This window comes from Triticum aestivum, chromosome 7B (genome assembly GCF_018294505.1).
Source record: "Triticum aestivum cultivar Chinese Spring chromosome 7B, IWGSC CS RefSeq v2.1, whole genome shotgun sequence".
In the NCBI taxonomy this organism is placed as follows: Eukaryota; Viridiplantae; Streptophyta; class Magnoliopsida; order Poales; family Poaceae; genus Triticum; species Triticum aestivum.
The window spans coordinates 303,758,102-303,772,113 of NC_057813.1; positions in this window are offsets into that span (position 1 = coordinate 303,758,102).

Consider the following 14,012-nt stretch of genomic DNA (forward strand, 5'->3'; position numbering starts at 1 on the left):
GAGAGAGAAAAACGGTGGAGAGATAAAAAGTAGACAGGAAAAAGTAGTATATTGATTTGTTCGATTGTGTGTTGTTCAATCGGCCGTCACCCCCAACATATATAAGAGGCGGCTGGACTTCCGTACAAGTAAAGGATTCATCTAGGCTTTCCTTACAAGAAAAATTACAACAATTCGCGTCCTAGAGTCCTAGTTCTATTTCAACTCGGATTCAGTCTGAATCTGGCCCAACTTCTGTCTTCCTCCTTGTGCAGGCCGCCGAGCCTCCATATGACCTCCGATCAAGATGGCCCAAATACCAAAATTGTGCACCTCGACGATACGAACAACTCTCATGTTGATCACTTTTTCAAATAAGGCCATCTTGAATACTTTTCGAGGTCGTCTTTACCTTCCAGTCGGACTCGGTCTTGCGGTAGACTGAATTATCCGAGTCTTGTAGTAAATTTGCAGGCCATATACTATCTCTGATGACGATGACTCCAAAACCAAAGTTTAACGTTTTGATGATACACACAACTTCTGTATTGAACACTTCTTCATTCGAGACCATCTTGATAGACTTTTGGGCACATGTTCAGTTTCACTCGGATTTGAGCTCATCCACTCGGATATTAGAGTCTTTTACTCGGATGGTCCGACTGGACTTTTTCACTCGGAAGACAATCTTTCACTCGGATGATGACCACATTTTCAGTCGGAAGATAATCTTTTACTCGATCGACCTTTTACTCGATCGGTAGGTTTTCACTCGACCTTTTACTCGATCGGTAGGTTTTCACTTGACCTTTTACTCGATCGGTGGGTTTTTACTCGACCGGTGAGTTTTCACTCGACCAAAAACATAGCCTGAACTTGATTTGTCTCCCCAAGTCTCATATGACCTCGGATTGAGACGAATTATATATGAAAATCGATCGGCTCGACGAGACGAAACTTTCTCGTGTTGAAGTTTTTTCAATTAAAGGCCGTCTTGAGGGCTGAATTGCTCACGCATTGCATCAGACACTCATCAACATGTGTCTGATGTCAAGCGTGATATTTTGGTCTCTGGCCTGTCCAGACTGTATTGACTATAACTTTTGCATATGAACTCGGATTGAGATGATTTATATATGAGAATCAATTGTCTTGACGAGACAAAGACAATTCCTTTAGAGCACTCCTTCATCTGAGTTCATATTGAGGGCGTAATCGGCCGAAAAGCACTCAGAACATTAAATTTTGTCACTCGGAGTATAGCTTCGGCCACTGAGATGAGGTCGAATGGCGATAGCCTAAACATCAAAGTTGTTCCACTCGACGATACGAAACTTTCTCATGCTGAAAACCCTTTCACTCTGTATATTGCCAAAATCAGTTGTCAACAGGAGCATCATCTTTGAGCTCGTCGGGCTTGGACATCATGGTGGTACTAGCCTCATGCTTGTCGTAGAGCTTGGTCGCTGCGAAGTGTGCTTGGGGTGGAGAAGCCTTGGCCTTCATGAGTTCTTGTTCCGCCTTGAGAGCACCAATGTAGTAGTCGTCGAGGGACTTGTAGTTATGGAGGAAGATAGTCTTGGAGATGTTTTTGTTCAATCCCATCATGAAGTGGAACTTCATCGAAATGGGGTCGTCCACGCCGGCTCGTCGCAAGGCAATCGTCATCTCCTTGAAGTACTTGTGGATGGACTTGGATCCTTGGTGGTCTTCTTCAATTGGCGTCGAAGTTGTTCCGTGTAGGTTGGAGGCACGAACTCTCGCTGCAAAGCTCTCTTTGTCTTGGGCCAACTCATGTCGTAACTCTCCGAAGGTGTGTGAAGCCACCATGTCGAGGCGTAGTCGTGGAAGTTTCTTGTGGCGCACTTCACTTGATCTTCGGAAGGGACTTGATGTAGCTTGAGATAGTCGTCCATCAAGCGCTCCCACTCGAGATACTCCTCGAGTTCTTGAGTCCCATAGAAAGGAGTCTCGTGGTCGGTGTCGAGGTCATAGTAGCTCGTGGAAGTCGCGGACTTGAGCTTGGGGAGCTTCTCTTGAGCGTAGTCTTGGGGTGCTTGTTGGCGAAGATGTCGTATGTCCGTAGGCGAAGATGCCTTGAAGTCGCTTGGCGAAGAATCTAAGGGAGATGGTGAAGTCGTTGAGCGGTTGTTGGTGTTGAGATCTTGACCTTCACGTTCTTGTTGGTGATGGTGTCGATGCCGATGTGATCTTGCCGGAGATGGTAGCTCGGAAGCACGTGCACTTGAGCATCTTCTCGAAGATGAGGAAGATCGCTTGTAGGACTTGATGAGGGCTTTGATCTCCTCCATTTGAGCTTGCATCTTGGCGTCGGAGTTGTTTTTCGTGGCATCGAGCTCGTCGCTGTTGTAGACCGAAGGTGAAATGCCTTGCCTATCCATCACAAGACTCGAGTAGAGGTGAGTAGGAAATGAGATAAACAATACCAAGTTACCTTCTCCCAAAGTTGAGGATGTATCCCATTTCACTAAATGTGAAATGAAAGAATAGTGGAATTGGTACCGGACTTGTTCACTCACACCTATCAAGTAAAGCTTATGGAGTAGCTTGGTGAGGATAGTGGCACAAAAATTTCATGCGAAATGTTAGCAAGAGTCAATAATGTTGAAAGAGATTCACAAATTCGCAAGTGAAACAACTAGACCAATAGCAATATGTGGCACACGAAAACACACACACGGATAGATAAATAGGGTCGTGCAACCAAGGAATGAGCACAAAATGTGGAATCCACGGAAAATGCTCGTGTTGCAAACCTCAAGAGAGACGCTAGCACGATTGCTTAATAGTCGGATACAACACTTGTGCACAACCTATAAGATGCAAAATGTATCAACTTTCTATCCCAAGTATGCTATATATGTATGGTTCCCGGTGTTTCTCTCAAGATGATCCAAGATGACCGGATATGACAATCTTATATGCAATGTGGTATGATGCTATGGCACTTGCTTACAAGCTCTTTGCTCTCTCTCTCTCTCTCTCTCTCTCTGCTTAAAAGCTTATTCTTTTCTTTTTTTGATATGGCCACTTTTGCACAATGTACAAACCAAGATAGCAATTGTATATATGCGGGAACAATCTTGTGACGCAAGAGATGATATGATGATACCAATATGATATGGTATGTATGCAATGGGAGGGATGATCACTAATGTGCACAAGTAACGTTGCCGGCAATACTCAAATGGCTAGTCTTGATAGGCAAGTAATGCAAAATGGGCTAGGGGTTATCAATGCAATGGCAAGGGGAATATACAATGGTGTCGTCGAGGTTACCGTCCCTGGCGATGATGAGAGGCGGTGTTGCCGATGTCGACCTGTTCCTAGTTAGCCGAAACATCCTAGGAAAATGAAAAACTGCAAACTCAAAATCTCCAAAGGCAAATGTCAAAATGGTGGTAGCAAAAAGCGGTTCCCGTCCCTAAGTAGCCGAAACACCTTAGGAGACACAAGCCACAACTCAAACAAGCTCAAACAAAATTGGGTTAAGTTGGGGTGGCAGAAGTGTATGGTAGGGAAGGTTATGTGGAAGTGGTGGTGGTGGTTGAAGAAGAAGCTACCGCCCCTAAGTAGCCAAAACACCTTAGGAGACTCAAATCACAACTCAAACAACCACAAATGGGAGGGTGAACAAAATGGGTTAGGTTGTGGAAGTCGGTGGTGGTAATGCGGGTGATATAGTGGTGGCCCTAGGCAAAGATGCCAGAGTTCCAAAAATTTGATGGAGTCAAATGATGTTGGTGGTATTTTTTGGGAAGGGGGATGTCAATAGCTTCAAAACGAGCTAAAGAACGTCAAGAACGGACTCCGGATGAAGTAGTTATGACCAAAAAAAATTCAGCCATGTCAGTTTCAGGGTTAGCCAGACATCCGGGAGGAGGCCCGGATGATCGGGAGTACTTTCGGATGATCTGGGTTCGTCAAGGCCGGTTCTGTTGTCTGGGTGCGTGGGGCATCCGGACGTCCGGGGGGGCATCCAGCTGATCTGGGGGATGTCTGGATGATCCGGGAGCAAGTCCGGATGATCCGTGCAGGTCAACTCTGCTTGGGATTTTGATACGGGGCTAACCCGATGTAGGCCGATCTTTCATGTTTGGAGTGGGATCCCTCGAAGACACGATGAACACGGGGAAGAACGGGGAGAAATCACAAGGGGAAACACTCAAGAACAAGTCCAATCACACATCCACTAAACAATCAAACACACAAGATCCACAAGGGACATGAACAACAAAGAGAAAGATACAAGGTAGAGTTCATCCAAAATCCTATGAAGGAGATGAGGGCTTGAATCCTAGAAGGATCTTACCACGACGGGGGGCTTGAATCCCGCGGGATCTTGTCACATGGAGGTCTTGAACTCCATGGGAGTGGTAGTCTCTCTCTCTCAAGAGTAGAGGTAGGAGCAAAGCTCACCTAAGAATGAGCTATCATATTTGCTAACCCTAACTAGAGGAAGGGGATGGAGTATATATAGGCTAGTCCACGAAGGGGTAAGTGAGGAGGGGATACATGGGCCTTTGGCCCGACTCTGCGCGCAGGCACGCGCCGGATGTCCGGGATGGGGGCCGGATGTCCGGGATGGGGGCCGGATGTCTGGGCTGTCGTGAGACGCAGGATGTCCAGGGCACTGGCCGGATGTCCGGCCTGGAACATGCCGTTTCGCTCTTCTCTGGATAGCTGTTGTCCAGATTTCCGGGGTGACTGCCGGACGTCCGGCCGTTGCTGAGGCGCTGGATGTCCGGCCACTGAAGCTTGTTCGGCCTTCTGTTGGTGCAGCTGTTGGGCGGCTGCACACGCACCAGATGTCCGGCCTCTGGCCCGGATGTCTGGCTGCTGTAGCTTCAACAGCTCCGTCTTCTTCCGTCGTCGCTTCTAGGCTTCTCTCGCGGATGGTGTAGTGGTTCCTTGGCGCTTGCACTCCTCCTCGACATCCGTGAAGCTCTGACAATACCTATGCATGCACACGGGAGAAGTGTCAAGTAGTATACCATCCTCGAAGGGGTCAAGTGAACACGTGTAAAGGAGAAGATTCACCTTTATGTATGAGAAGTAGAGGTCTCACGTGTCACTTGCCAAACGGACTCTTGACATGGTGATGACCGTAGGATGCTCCGCATCATCCCCTCCCCCTTGGAAAAGATCCGACCTCGGATCGAAAACCAAATCACCATGGGAAAGAGATAGCGGTGCCGTGTCGAAGTGGTCGGTCACCACACACTCATCATCTTGAAACTCGAAATGGGCACTCTCCAATGTCGCACCGTCTAGTGATTCCTTCAAAAGAAGCAAGAACAACAAACACTTGGAAAAACAAATGTGGTTAGCATTAGTGGAAAACCAAGCATTCAAGAGGTGATTCACCAAACAAGTGTCGTCATCAAGCATAGCATCGGGTGTGACAAAGGATTGTGACATGGCATGTAAGCATATCAATCGAGCACAAGCAAAAATATCATGTGGACAAGTATGCAAATGTGAGGTAGAGATGCAAATATGTGTGACAAGATAATAAGTATCTACCTCAAGGTCATAGCAAACAAGCATCAAGCACTCAATGAAAAGGTCTATGGTAGGCATAAGAAGTATTCACAACACCAAATAAAATGAAGTCTAAACACATGGGTCAAGTGCAAGACAACCCAAGCATAACGTGCATAGGGTGTAGTGAATATGGGGTGGCACTCAACACAATAGAAAGAGCAATTGTTCATCATGTGTGAGGCAATCAAGTGAATCATGTGACAAGCAAAGGGACATGGCATATGTGAAGAAGTGACATTGTTGCAACCAAACATATGATAGTAGCAAGTAGTCCAAGAATTGGATGCAACACACAAGGTATATATGTCACGAGGCATGGAAATGTGAAAATGACAAGTCAAAGCAAGATCTCTAACATGTGCGCAATCAAGTAGTCTAAGATGACCAACAAGTCTCATGGTGCAAGCAACACAAGTAGTATGATCCACAATATCCAAGATCAAGAAAGATGTCACCTTCAAGGCGTGTCCTTGTGCATTCTTCACAATGCCTAAGTGGTAGGAAATGTGGTGTAGAAGCGAGTTGTGGTAGAATGTAAGAGGCTCGCTCTCAAGAGCTCATAAGGTCAACTCGCGTGAAGTGGAAGTCGACACAACGTCCAAGTATCCTACACATGCACAAAACAAAACAAAGAATGTATGCGCATGGTAGATAAACACATCATCCATCATGATGGTTCTCCTCTCTTGCACATAGCCATTAGAAGCACAAGTGGATGAATAATATAATGCAACAATGTCTATATTCATGGCACTAGGTATATGGTGCAAAGAAGTAAGACAAGCATGCTTCACGAGAAATATGTCAAAATCTCCAATCATATGCGAGAATGCTATGGGGGCAATCTTATTAGCAAGACTAGAATCATTGTTGCACTCAATACATGTCAAATCATCTAGCATGAGAGAGGCAACATATGGAGATATGTGACAAGAAGCAATAACAATCATGTGCAAAGCATGAAAATGGTTGTCATCAATCGCATGAAATGAGCAAGTATGAATCATGGGTGATGCAAGACAAGCATGCATATAAATCATGTCGTGCAAACTAGTGGAGCGAAGATGCAACACACTAGAAGAAATCATGGCAATCATGTCATGTGAACAAATAATAGGCATAGACAATGCACATGACATATCACAAGCACGAACACAAAGCAAGATGAAACTATCATCATAGGAATGGTGCACAAAAGGAACATGGCAAGAACAAGCAATATCTCCACCAAGCTTTCAAATACACATACAAGTGCTAGAGTCATTCAACATGTGTAATGCAAAGCATGGGTCACAAATGCATGGCAAAGGCATAGTAAATAGCATATCATGCAAAGTGAACATGGCAAGACGGGCAAATGATATATAATGGACAATAAGCCATAACTATGTGTGATAGAGGCAAAGGTGTCCCGTCTTTCGATGAGATGATGGATTTCACTTTGGTGGAAGTCGACTTTGACGATCCGACTACGAACGTGCGAGGGCGTCGCGCCTTAGAATTCGCTAAACCAACTCCGAGAGGTTGTTGACCACGCCGGAGGACGATCAACCTGACCACGAGGGTCTGTTTCCTGCAAGCAAACGAAGAACAAGCAAGAAACTGAGATTGCAATCTAGATATTGTGAATATAAGATGAAAGCTTTATTGATCAAGGTAAGGTTCTGTGACGCCTTTGTCTGGTCATTGAACACAAACGAAGTACGCGAAGTTGCAGCTATGGCAAACTTTAATCTAGACACAACCCAAAGTCTAAACGGTGCCCTAAGGGCTGTATATATGGAGGAAGAGGGGCGAATTTCATGGCCCTTGGTGGAGGGGTCCAAAATCAACCCTATCTCTTGTTTCCCCACACATACAGACTCTAAAAATAGCCTATAATTATGTATTTCGAAATTACATGGGCCTGGCCTAATAATAAGGTGACGCAGCACCTAGAATAGACTCGGGACGAAATTTATGAAGTGGCATCTTGTATATTTCGTCCAAGGCTTCATGCACCCATTATGGTGGCTTCAAAGTCCTGAAATCATCACTTGTAACTCCGTTCTTGTTCCCCTTGCGCATGGCATCATCTCCATGCTTGTTCTTGCTCTAATGTCCATCCTTCTCCAAGCTAGGCCCTTCATTTGTAAGCAAAACAAATGTATCCAATTTAGGCAGCATCATATTCTCATGAACATTAGAATTATTACCAAGAAACGAAAGTACCTGATAATTTAATTGGCGTGCGCGAGCTCTAGTAATTGGTCCAGTATATGTAGCAGTAGGGGCTGTGGGTGTAATAATGGTATTGATGTCCTCATCATCCTCCCCTTCTTGAAATGAAGTCGTCCTCGACGGAAGCTCATCTTCCTCACCCAAATAAGGCTTCAAATCTGCAATGTTAAAAGTGGGACTAACCCCAAAATCTGCAGGCAGCTCAAGTTTATATGCATTATCATTTATTTTCTCTAAAACCTTAAAGGGACAATCAGCACGTGGCATTAGCTTTGATTTGCGCAAATCAGGAAATCTATCCTTACGCAAATGTAACCAAACAAGATCTCCAGGTGCAAACAGAACATGTTTTCTACCCTTATCTCCAGCAAGTTTATATTTAGCATTCATACGCTCAATGTTTTCCTTAGTTAACTCATGCATTTTTAAAATAAATTCAACACGTTGTTTAGCATCAAAATTAACCTTCTCTGAAGATGGAAGAGGCAACAAATCAATAAGCGCACGAGGTAGGAAACCATACACAACTACAAAAGGGCACATCTTAGTAGTAGAATGCAATGAACGATTATAAGCAAATTTGAGGCAAGCATTCCTCCCACATTTTCTTATTATTCTTCAAAACAGCTCTAGGCATAGTAGACAAAGTTCTATTGACTACTTCAGTTTGTCCATCAGTTTGGGGGTGACAAGTAGTACTAAAAAGCAGCTTAGTCCCCAACTTAGCCCATAAACATCTCCAAAAGTGGCTAAGAAATTTAGTATCACAATCTGAAACAATAGTATTTGGCACACCATGCAAGCAAATAATTTCACGAAAGAACAAATCAGCAACATTAACAGCATCATCGCTTTTATGACATGGTATAAAGTGTGCCATTTTCGAGAATCTATCCACGACAACAAATATGCAATCCCTCCCCTTCTTTGTTCGAGGTAAACCTAAAACAAAGTCCATAGATATATCCTCCCAAGGAACACTAGGTACAGGCAAAGGCATATATAAACCATGAGGATTGAGTCATGACTTAGCTTTTTGACATGTAGTGCAGCGAGCAATAAAATGCTCAACATCCTGTCTCATCTTTGGCCAAAAGAAATGTGTAGCAAGTACGTCCTCCGTCTTCTTCACGCCAAAGTGTCCCATTAATCCTCCTCCATGCGCCTCCTCCAACAACAAAAGACGAACGGAGCTAGCTGGAATGCTTAGCTTGTTAGCACGAAACACAAATCCATCGTTAACGACAAAATTGTTCCACATTCTTCCTTCTTTACAATTTTGCATTACGTCTTTAAAATCAGCATCATGCACATATTGATCTTTGATGGTCTCCAAACCAAATATTTTGAAGTCAAGTTGTGAAAGCATAGTATAGCGACGCGACAATACATCAGCAATAACATTTTCTTTTTCCTTCTTGTGTTTAATGACATAAGGGAAAGTCTCAATGAATTCAACCCATTTAGCATGTCTATGATTCAGTTTAGCTTGACTTTTAATATGTTTCAAAGATTCATGATCAGAATGTATAACAAATTCTTTGGGCCATAAATAATGTTGCCATGTTTCTAAAGTCCAAACAAGAGCATATAATTCTTTATCATAAGTAGAATAATTCAGACTAGGCCCACTCAATTTTTCAGAAAAGTATGCAATAGGTTTGCCATCTTGTAATAACACACCTCCTAATCCAATTCCACTAGCATCACATTCAAGCTCAAAAGTCTTATTTAAATCAGGAAGTTGGAGTAAAGGAGCATGTGTCAACTTATCTTTCAATATCGTGAAGGCTTCTTCCTGTGCGGTACCCCAAAGAAAAGGCACATCTTTCTTTGTAAGTTCATTGAGAGGTGCAGCAATGGTGCTGAAATCTCTCACAAAACGCCTATAGAATCCAGCGAGGCCAAGAAAACTCCTCACTTGTGTGACCGTTTTGGGCTGCGGCCAACTCTCAATAGCTTCAATCTTGGCATTATCAACTTCAATTCCCTATGGAGTAACAACATAGCCAAGAAAAGATACTCGGTCGGTGCAAAAGGTGCACTTCCCAAGGTTACCAAACAAACGTGCATCACTTAGAGCAATAAAAACAGCACGTAAATGTTCCAAATGTTCTTCCAAAGATCTGCTATAAATCAATATGTCATCAAAGTAAACTACCACAAATCGTCCAATGAAAGCACGTAAAACTTCGTTCATTAATCTCATGAAAGTACTAGGTGCATTAGTTAACCCAAAAGGCATGACTAACCACTCATATAATCCAAACTTAGTTTTAAATGCTGTTTTCCATTCATCTCCCAATTTCATACGAGTTTGATGGTATCCACTACGCAAATCAACTTTGGAGAATATTGTAGAGCCACTCAATTCATCAAGCATATCATCTAGCCTAGGAATAGGATGACGATAACAAATAGTAATATTATTAATGCCTCTACAATCAACACACATGCGTGATGTACCATCCTTTTTCGGCACTAGAATAATAGGAACATCACAAGGACTAAGGGTTTCGCGTATATAACCTTTGTCGAGAAGCTCTTGTACTTGACGCATAATCTTTTTCGTCTCCTCTGGATTGGTACGGTATGGCGCACAGTTTGGCAGTGAAGCACCGGGTATTAAGTCAATCTGATGCTTAATCCCTCGAATAGGCGGTAATCCCGGTGGCACGTCTTGTGGAAAGACGTCAGCAAACTCCTGCAAAATGTTAGTGACAGCAAGAGGCAAAGAGGAAGGCACGTCCTCGAATGAAAATAATGCCTCTTTGCACACAAAAGCATAGCAAACAGATTTGCTGAAATCTAGCTCATCAATATCAGATTTGGTGGCAAATAAACATGCACTTTTCAATTTAATTTCAGAAGCAAGACTAGAATGTTTATTATTATGCTTCATTTGTTGCTCAAATTCTTTTGCCACAATCTGATTTTCACTCTTATTCTTCTCCTGTTTTGCTTTATTAGCTCTTTTAATATCATCTTTCAAAATGGAATCAGGAGTCATAGGAAGCAAAGTAATATTTTTATCCTTATGAACAAGAGTATACTAATTGTTTCTACCATGGTGTACAGAATTTTTATCAAATTGCCATGGTCTACCAAGTAATAAGGAACATGCTTGCATAGGTACCACATCACAATCAACATAATCAGCATATGTAGAGATACTAAAATGCACACGAACAGTACGTGTTACCTTAACCTTGCCGATGTTGTTGAACCATTGGATGTAGTAAGGATGTGGATGTGGTCTTGTGGTGAGAGAAAGCTTCTCCACCATCTCCATGCTAGCCAAGTTGTTACAGCTCCCTCCGTCTATGATGACGCGCACAGAACGTTCCTTCACAACTCCCTTGGTATGGAACAAATTGTGCCTCTGATTTTGCTCAGCTTGTGCGACCTGCACACTCAAAACACGTTGAGCAACTAAACATTCATACCTGTCAGCGTCTTCAGGAGCCATGTATTGTGTCTCATGATCAGAATCATCTCCACCATGTTCTTCACGTGTAATAAGAGCCAAAGTCTCCTCATCATAGTCACTAGCGGACTCATACCCACCATCCTCAGTAGCAATCATCACACGCTGAGATTTGCATTCTCGCGCATAATGACCTCTTCCTTTACAACGACGACAAATAATATCACTTGTGTGCCCTGTTGACGCCATGGAAGAAGAAGAGCTCTGTGCAGGCCGGGCAGGTGCGCTCTTGGCAGATAGTGGTGGTTGTGCCGGTTTTCTTGTATCACGGCTGGAGGTGGCACCTGATGGAGGTACTGAAGCAGTGGAAGTAGACGATGCACGCGGTGTCCATGAGAAAGGTCGACCTGCAGAAAAGTTAGTGCGCGTCAACGCTTGTCGATCCTGCACTTCACGTTCAGCTTTACAAGCAAGATGGAATAAACGAGTGATATTAGTATACTCCTTATTTTCTAGAATGGTCTGAATCTCCCTATTTAATCTAGCCATAAAACATGCAAGCATAGCTGCATTCTCCTCAATAATACCACATCTAATCATGCCAGTTTGTAATTCCTGATAATATTCTTCTACAGAATTTTTCCCTTGTCTTAAATGCTGCAATTTTTGAAGCAATTCACGTTGATAATATGGTGGAACCCAACGAGTACGCATAGTAGTTTTCAAAGCAGCCCAAGTAGCTGGAATAGGATATAATCTACAATGTTCAGACCACCATACACATGTAAAACTAGTGAAAGCACAAACAGCAACAGCAACCCGTCTCTCCTTGGGATATTGCAAACATGTAAAACGTTATTCAGTTTCTAACTCCCAAATAAGATATATATCAGGAACATATCTACCCTCAAATGGTGGAATATTCAATTTCAGTTTAGGAATATGGACATCATCTCGTATCTGAGGTGGTGGTGCAGGCCTACCATTGCGAATATATACCTGAGGTCGACCTGCTGGTGGTGGTGCTGGTGGATGCACGTAGTTCTGATTTTGATCAACCTCATCCTCATAATCGCCCACATACTCATCATCCTCCTGGGTACCAGCAGCAGTAGTAACAGGAGCCAAAGAAGCATTAACAACAGGTACAGCAGCACCAGAAATTTTTCCATCCTCAAGAGGAACACGCTTCACTCATCCATACTGATTCGGAAGGGGGCATTGTTGTTGTTGTTGCAGAGGGGCGATAGGTGCAGCCGGCGGTGGTTGTGGAAAACGCACGAGCAATTCATTAAACTTGTTATCAAGCTTTGTTTCGAACGTCTCCTCAATGCCATCTATCTTCTCCATGGCCTCTTCAAATCTGTTTAGCACATCTTGCACATGTCCACTCATCATTTGCTGAAATTTATCATGTAGCTATTTGTTCGTTAGGTTCTCCCAATCAGTCTCATCGGCTTGTGATCCTGCCATGGTTAGCAGCAAATAGAAACACACAAGAATATGATCCTACAGACTACTAAGAAGTGGTGGTGGTGTGTCACAAACCCATCAAGCCAATCTCAAATTCCTACCAGTTCTTACCCAGCAGCAGGAGGTGATCGGCAATCGTTGTAGTCAAAACTCTCAAAGCTTGGATAGAGCGATTACCAGGGAGAGTCAAACGCACGATGTAGATGTATGTGGAGCTGGGAAGGCTTCTAACATGGTAGCAAAAAGGGTCAGCAATAATCAATTCAGAGATGCAAAGTTGAATAAACGCTCAACGACGGTACTGTGCTGGTCCTAGGCTAGACCGTGCTAGAGATGCGAGCCTAGAACACTAACAAAATTACGGCGCTGCAAGTAAACAAGGGAAAAGCACACTCAGGAAATTTTTTTTCGCTCCTTTTTTTGTGCTGTTTTTTTTGCGCTGATCTTTTTTTTGCGAAAAATCACTATAATGGCGAGTGTCTCAAAACTCTTCCCAGGTCAAACTGACAGGATGGGCACGAAATTTTTTCGACCAATTTTTTTTTGTTTTTTCGACTGCCCAGACCCAAAAACTGGAAACGGGTCAAAAAAACTTTCTATAACGGCGACTGTCTCAATACGCTTAGAAACACCTAAAAATAGGATAGCCAGAAATTTTTTTGTCAAGTGCGTTTTTGGAAAATTTTGGGCCTAAACAGAGGGTGGTTTCCGGACTCTTTTTTTTCTTTTTTTCCGAAACCTACTCTGGCAAGGAAACACGAATCGAAAACTAGATGAATCTCGAAAATAAACCTAATATGCAAGGAACTCGGATTGGTGGTGGATATATGGTGGTGGTATATGGCAGCGGTGGTGGTAGCGGTGGTAGTATATGGATATGGATCGGTGGTGGTATATGGTCACGGATTGGTGGTGGTATATGGATACGGATGCGGAGCGGTGGTGGTAGGTGGCAGGGGCGATGATGATGGTGCAGTGGCGGCGTGACAACTTATGACCAGAACTCGAAACTCTAAAAGACTAGACGCTAAGACCAGCAACTAGACACGACGATGCAACCGCAAATTCAACAAAGCAAAACCCTAAAAAGATTATGCAAAGGCTCAGATTGGTTCGGATATGATGAACTAACCCTAATTTTTTTGTGGCTTTTTTCGTGGACTGTAGGTATGAAGAACAGACTCGATCTAAACTATGAAAAACTGTAAAATCTCACCGAGCAACCTGGAAATCTGATACCACTTGATAGAGGCAAAGGTGTCCCGTCTTTCCATGAGATGATGGATTTCACTTTGGTGGAAGTCGACTTTGACGATCCGACTACGAACGTGCGAGGACGTCGCGC